This window comes from Buceros rhinoceros, unplaced genomic scaffold, assembly GCF_000710305.1.
Source record: "Buceros rhinoceros silvestris isolate BGI_N320 unplaced genomic scaffold, ASM71030v1 scaffold12670, whole genome shotgun sequence".
Classification (NCBI taxonomy): Eukaryota; Metazoa; Chordata; class Aves; order Bucerotiformes; family Bucerotidae; genus Buceros; species Buceros rhinoceros.
Window position 1 is genome coordinate 61,399 of NW_010391494.1, and position 7,456 is coordinate 68,854.

Below are 7,456 nucleotides of genomic sequence, written 5' to 3' on the forward strand. Positions count from 1 at the left end.
CTGCGCCCGCCGCCTCTGCCGTCCCCTGCGGCTGGCTGCGCGGAGAAACCAGCCGTGCCGGAAAACGAGGGTATGAGCCTCTCCGGTGCAAGAGCTTCCTGGCCCCATGTGAGAGATTGGCCTGCCAAGGCAATGCAGCATCAATGCAGTGACAGTGCAGACTCTGTAAAGAACGTAGCAGCAGGCGCAGAGGAAGAGCAGGACACAAGGTATATCCGGCGAGGGAAAAAGAGGCAGCAGATGAAGGGCAGTCAGTATCAGGAACATGCAGAAGTACGGACCACCATGCTAATGAGGAGGTAAAAAGAGAAGGGGAAACCCCAAAGCTTGTGATACGAATAAAGGACTGGAGAAAGATGGCTTTGATGCGAGAAGGGTGAGGACAAATGGGTGGAACAGAGACTCGTTAGCCTCAAGACAAAATGGGGGATAAATGTGTGGAAGTGTTTCATGCACTACAGAAACATATTAAATCACACCTGCACATATAGGAGTTATTCAAGGAGTCATATGAAGTTGCACTACTTGAGTGCATCAAGGAAAATAGAGCCAAATAACAGTTTTATGTACGTGCTTGTTGCTTTGGTGGTTTTTTGTTCAATGCCTCCAGGTGTAAGATAAACACTTACAAAGCTTTGTTCTTAGAACATGCAGGGATCTTGGGCAAGACTTCAGATTCTTTTCTGTGTTGCTGCATAGCCTGACTATTTACTTCTCAGTCTGCAGGACTAGTAGAACTAATTCTGCTACATGGAAGAATGCTTATCCTGTACTCTGACCTTACTTCCCGCAGACACACCAGCAGCCTTGTCAGCCAGTAGGTCAGAGTCAAGGGCCATACACACCAAACGTTACTGCTGGTCTCAGAAGCATTGCCTTCCCACCCTTTTTACTGAAAACTCTCATCATTTCTTAGAATCAAGTATGCCACTAACTGCAGCTGTTCTTTTCAGTGTTTTTCAGTGAAGCATATCGTCTCAGCAGCCTGTTAAATGTGGGGATTAATGCAGCTGTAGAACAGTTAAAGCAGGGAGGAAGGGTCTGCACAGACCATTCACTGTGACCGGTCCTCCTGTAGCCTTCAGTAGGGCCTATTTCATTTCTGCTCTGTGTAGCAGGGGAAGAAAGAAGCTCTACTAGCATTTAGAGGGCTGACTGTAACGCTTGCATTCATCACCATCACTTTTACAGTACTTAGAAGAGCTTTACTACTTTCTAAATTGGGTAACGTATTTCCCACATGGCTTGTGCATTAAGAAGCTGCTCCCAAAACGTGCAGGCAATGGTATTTAGTGTGGAGCTGTAGAATAAGGAATGAGACAAGGCTTCCTCTTCAGTCTCACTCCCAGCACTCTTCTGTACATTCCCTCAGCTTTGTAGCCCAGGACATGCACCTTTTCAGCCACACAGATGTAGAATTTTTGCAACCAGTAGTTTAGCTGTTGTTCGAAAGGCTAACGCTCTGAATTGCCTGGGTATCTCTATCTGCACACCACTGGCACCTTCAGTACTGGATCTCGCAGGGGGAAATTACTTTGAAATAGGATGATATTTCAAGCAAAATCAAATAGATACATTATTATTCTGTTGTAAGAAGAGTGGTGGGTATGTTCTAAGTGTAAATTAGAAATCATTAATATTAATTATAGGAACAGTGTGCCAGGCACTATATTAGCAGTCAGGAAAACAGCTCATGACCGAATGCCTGAATCTATTAGCAAGGATAAAGCTATTCCTGCATTTATGAAGATGCATAGCCTAACAGCAGGCACATCCCAATTTGAGGTTTTACACATACTGCATATGCACCTACAGAGTCATGAAAAATGATCCCGTGAAAGGAATCTAGTGGGTTTGTTGGGGGTAAAAAAAAAAAAGAAAAGAAAACAATGAAAAGACTAGATTCATCCTCGTACATAATGTCACCTTCTACAACCACTACCATTCTCCATTTCATTAACTCTTTCATAGTATTTTGTGGGAGAAGATGTAGTGGAATTACAACAGTTAGATGCAACATGGCAAGAGGCTGCAGTGTTATTCACACATGGCACACTCTCAGCAAAGTGAGAAGCTCACTGTGAATCAACCCATAGGCAGTGGCTTCTCAGTCAGCAGATCTGCTACTACCTACGGACCAACAGGTGACAATCATTTCATTCTTCTACCCAGGAAAAGAAATATGTCACTGTGTATAATTATAGTACAAACCTGGATTATATGTATTCTGGGAATATACAGGCCATAAAGAGGTATGTGAGTCAGGAATTGTGCTGAGATAACATTTTTATATTGAAGAATGGAAAAATGTAATATACATTAAAATCTCAAGCCAAATGTTGCAGGTTGACTACAGGCAGCCTCCTTTATACATTTACATTTTGAATGCACACATTCTTCAAGCCTTTTATGGAGTAATTCAGGAATGCATCCCTACAGCTCTAAAAGAGCTGCAGTTACTTCTGTATGTAATACGTAGAAAAGCCTTGAGATCTTCTGTTTAAAAGGAACAGTATTTACAACATATTTCAATACTATTTTCTTTGTTATTGTCTATAAACACCCTGTTTAGTAGTTCTAATTTGCTTCCTTACTATACAAAACAATGTGATGCGGGTAATCTCTAGTTCCCAGAGACTTAACACGGCTATTGAACAGTCAGATCAAAATTATTGGTATTACAAAATGCATGGAAAACTCAGATAAGCAGTCTGGGTTTGGGGGGTTCTTTCTTCTTTTTTTATTGTCACAAAGAAATAGTTTCACGAGGCCATCTATTAAGGGAAAGACCTCCCCCTCATTTAGAACACTTTGAAATACTGAAGAGTCTTGGGGATTGCTGACTGTTTTATTATAGCATTTGTCAACCAAAGCTTTCAAAATGACCAGCTGAAGACACCTTGAAAAGATTTTCGGACAGTGGTGAGTATTCACTCTGAGAAAAAGCTGCCCCTTTAAAACATCTCCAGCTGACCATTCAAGAACTGAGGAACTCGAATCAGCTAGCCCCGATCCATTGTTATAGATGACTACAGCACAAGTTCCCAAAGATATTTAGGCAAGCAACTCTGACTGAGTCAGTGGCAGTTAGGCACCTCTGTATCTTGTGAATCTGATTTTAAGCACACACCACCAAACCATCAATCCTGTAACCATGCTGATGGAATTAAAGAAGAAAAGAATTTAGCACAGAACATTGTTGGCAAGCATTTTGAGTAAAGGCAGGCAATGGTATGAATGAAGGCTCTGTCACCATCATAACTAGCTATCTGTACGCACAGTGATAAAAATGGACACCACTAGAGAGTTCAGAAGTAGTGCAAAAGTGTACTTTTATGGTACAAGTTTTCTTGAATGCCAAGCTGGAACTCAGAGCAGCTATGGATATAAAATCATTGACATTTTTATGTCAGGTGTTGGCATCCACTAACATTAGATGCTGCTAAATATATAAACAGGCATGGAAGTTTGCGATTACAGGTCCTTGGTAAATAGATCAATAACTTGCCTTTGTCAATGCCTGTACTTGGTATTTCAAGGAGAAACAATACAGCTAATTCTATTTACTTTAGCATCTTCCAGCTGAGTATCTAAAAACACTCTACTAGCAAATGTGAATCATGGAAACCTTTCAGAATAAATATTATTATAGCCATTTACAGATGAAGTAATTGGTGTATACATAATGGTCTAGCATCCTATCTAATTTCAGGAGAAACCTGAATACAGTGAAAAAGAAAATAAGATTTTCCAAAGTCCAGACACTGATCAGATAAAAAAAAAAGAAATAAGAACTCAGACTGGTACAGTGAAAAATATTGTTAAAGAAATAAGAATCAAGACATACACATATCCGTTACTATCATTTTGCTTGGTAAAAGATACCTCTTATTCCAGCAGTTTATTCCATACAAAATCTTTGCATAAAACAGCAAAGATCAATTGTCTCAATTAACACAAACGTCCATAAATAATACATGCTGGCTATTTGGGTTATAAATCAGCATTGCATATTACTTTCTGGCAATATAGCATGATTATTCTTGATTTTGTAACAGTCCAAAAAGAATAAATCACAAAGGATGTTAATTTTTCATTTTGTATAATCACAGAAATCTATACCTGTCAATTTATCCTTGTGTGTCAACGTCCTTTTTCTCACTCCAGTAATTCTCTTTGTCTTTTCGATCTTCATTCTACTGTCTCGAGAAGCAGTGGCCAAAACTGAATGAGACACATATATGTTCATTAGGGATCTACTGAAGCTTTATTTAATGGCAAAGCAAACTTTCTATTTGCATTATCTATCTGCCATGCTTTTCAACATCATAATGCATTTTGTTTCTCTCATAGCTGGATAGAGACATACACTACTGTTTCTCCATTTCTTGTAGGAAATTCACTGAAGCACTGAAATCAGTACTCACCTAAGCTGTGACAAACTCTAGAACAAATTAGGTGATTTTTGGTATTTGACATTTCAACAGGTTTTCTCTGCTTAGAGGTGAGGCAGACAGGACTTGGTTTCATTCTGCTTCTCTTTGGTTTGGGATAGATATTTCAACAAGTGGGCTTTTTTCTTTGTTTACGCAATGAACACAAAAAAACCAAGTTTTGAGATTCAGTGAATGGGTGCTTTGTGCATGAATATTCTCTAAGGTTGCGGCTGTTTGTCATGACATTTTCCGAAATGAATAAAATTTCAGTTTTGGCTTTAGGAATGATGTTATTAAAACAAACATCTATTTTTGGCCTACTTTATCCCCTGCCATGACATTCTTTATTCCTTAATCAGGCGTAACTAATAAAAGGCAGTAAACTTCCTTTTGTTAGTAGTTGTTTCTGATTCACACATAGTGGTAGGAGGAAATCCAGCTGTTGCAAATATTGGATACACAGCAGTCTGACAGCCCAAAGCATCTTTAGAGCTGAAGAGGCTGCCATGGGAACTGAAAAAAGTAAACCAATACAGCAATACATATCATTATTTTAGGGAAACAAGTTTTTAGATCTGTAACACTGCAGCAGCCACAACACTGCAAACATGAGCTAGTTACCAGAAATGTAATCCTCAAAACCTACTGAGATCCAAAAGAAATGGCCAGTGAAAATTATCAGTTATCAAAGAAAACCAGGCAGTCTAACTCTACTTTTGGCAAATCAAACAACATTTTTTTCCTAAACACAAAGCAGCAGAATTCACATGACTGAATTAATTACCCCATCCCCATTTGTATTTTGTAAATCAAACTGTCTCAACTTAAAAGAAACAATTTTCCTTCAGTCATTTCCAAACCAACAAGGATAATATATCACTGTATCTGCAAATCTAAAGACAACAGTCTTACAGCGGGCCTTGTGTTCACCTCCATTTTATTTTGATCATGAGTGGTTTTGTTTTATGTCATTCTCCTTCTCAAATATTTTATTCCACCTAAAAAATTGCTAATGTTTTTAAGGCCAAGGAAAACCGAGGCTATTTAACACTTGCATTAAGCCTTAATCAATCAAAAACTGCTATCTCCTCAATCCCTGTACTTAGAGATATGATTAACAAACACCATTAAGAATCAAATTGCTATACCCCCAGTAAAATAACTTCTGCTGAAGTGGAAAGAATCTGCTAATAAAAAATCTAAAAAAAAGGTATCGTTTCTGAGTACTTACTGAAGAGTGTGTTGCCTGATGGTTGTCAGGTGTCTTAGCCCTTCACAGATGAAGGTGAGGACACAGGTCCTTATGCATCAGACAGAGTGAGTTTATGAAGTTTCACAACACAGTGAAGTTTCTTCAGAAACCTTACACAGTTCTAAGAAAACTGAAAAAAGGAAAAGAGAATTGTGTGAGAAGAGGAACATGACTAGCCATAACCAAGCTACCAAGCTCAAGGTGATACCAAATGACTGGAAAAATGTGAACAGAGTATCTGTAATCTAGAATAGAGGGAAATGGTCTAGATAGATAGTGGCAGGTCTGCTAGTTTGACTGCGACACTCTTCGAGGATGTATTTTAACAAAAGCAAAAACTAAGGGCATGTGGAAGTAATTAGTAAATGCAACAAAACCCAGTAGGTTTTATTAACCAAATAGAACCTGAGAGGTTCTTAAGATAGACTTTGCTAAAAAGGAGTCAAAATAGGCTTTTTTGGTAGGTAAACTACAAGGATTGGAGAAAGATGATCATCCTCGAAGACCAATCTTGGAAGACTTCTTATACTTCCACAGTACATTTTGTAAAACAGCTAATTGAGCATATTTATAATGTATGGGATGTGGGGATGACAGAGATATTGCCAATACTGAGAAGGAACAGATTGTAGCTTATATTATAACATATTGTATTATGTTATGTATTATAAAATATTGTATTATAGTAATACTGCAAATTTGTGTGGTACAAATCAGAACAATTAGCAGCACCAAGTCCAAGGCATGCATGGGAGGACAAAGAGTTGTTATGAACTGTAGATGACACACGAGGAAAGAGATGTGGGAATATTAACTGAACATGGGAAGTCTTGGAAAATAAGGTTCCTATAAATAGGGTAAATGTTTCTAGCAGAGTTCTTAATAGAAGATACGAAGAAAAGTTATGAACTGGGGGAGTGGGAATCCTAACTTCTGACAAGAGAACAGACGAGCACGAGACTAATACTGGTACAACATTAACTGAGTACACACTGATCATGAGACTTCAGATCACTGAAGTCTCTTTCTTTTCATGCATGTAACATGTTAAGGAGGGGGGGAGAGGGGGGAAAGGTTTTATACCAAATTTTAAAACAGTAAAATTCAATTCTATCTAAATCTGAACATGGATATTCCTGAAGTCTTATGATGTCAGTAACATACAAATTCAGTAAGTAGCAGACATTTTCCTTGGAATATAACTCCTATTATATGAAGGGGAGTCCAAGGCAATGTAACAGAAAGTACTTACGGCAATCCTTCCTAGGAATTTTTTTGTTTATTAATGAAATGATTCCACAGAAAAATTAATCTTAGAGGATTTCATTGCAACAGTTAAACTTCGCTCACTCCATTTTGATTTCTGCCATTTTCTTGCCTGTTGCTTTCTTTCATACACAGTTACAAGTAGTTAATGTGATTGATTGAAATTGCTATTACTTACGAAACATGGCATGGAAGAGATAGTCTCTTTTCTTCATCTTCCAGAATGGATAAACACACAGGCAATGTCATTACAGCACTTTTTCAAAACAAAATAAAACCCCCAAACTCTTCCAGTTGGGAATTTCAGCCTATTCCTAGTAAAACTGTATTTCACATTCACACAGATATTGAAATGTATCAAAGTGCTGTGGAAAATCATAGTGTATCTGTATTTCTTTTGTAGGCAATTCCAAGCTGCCCTCAAGAATTCCTCCTCTTGACTTTGGCAAAACTGAAAGAATTCTCTTCAGCACACACGATCCAATTTGTTCAAAGATGTGCA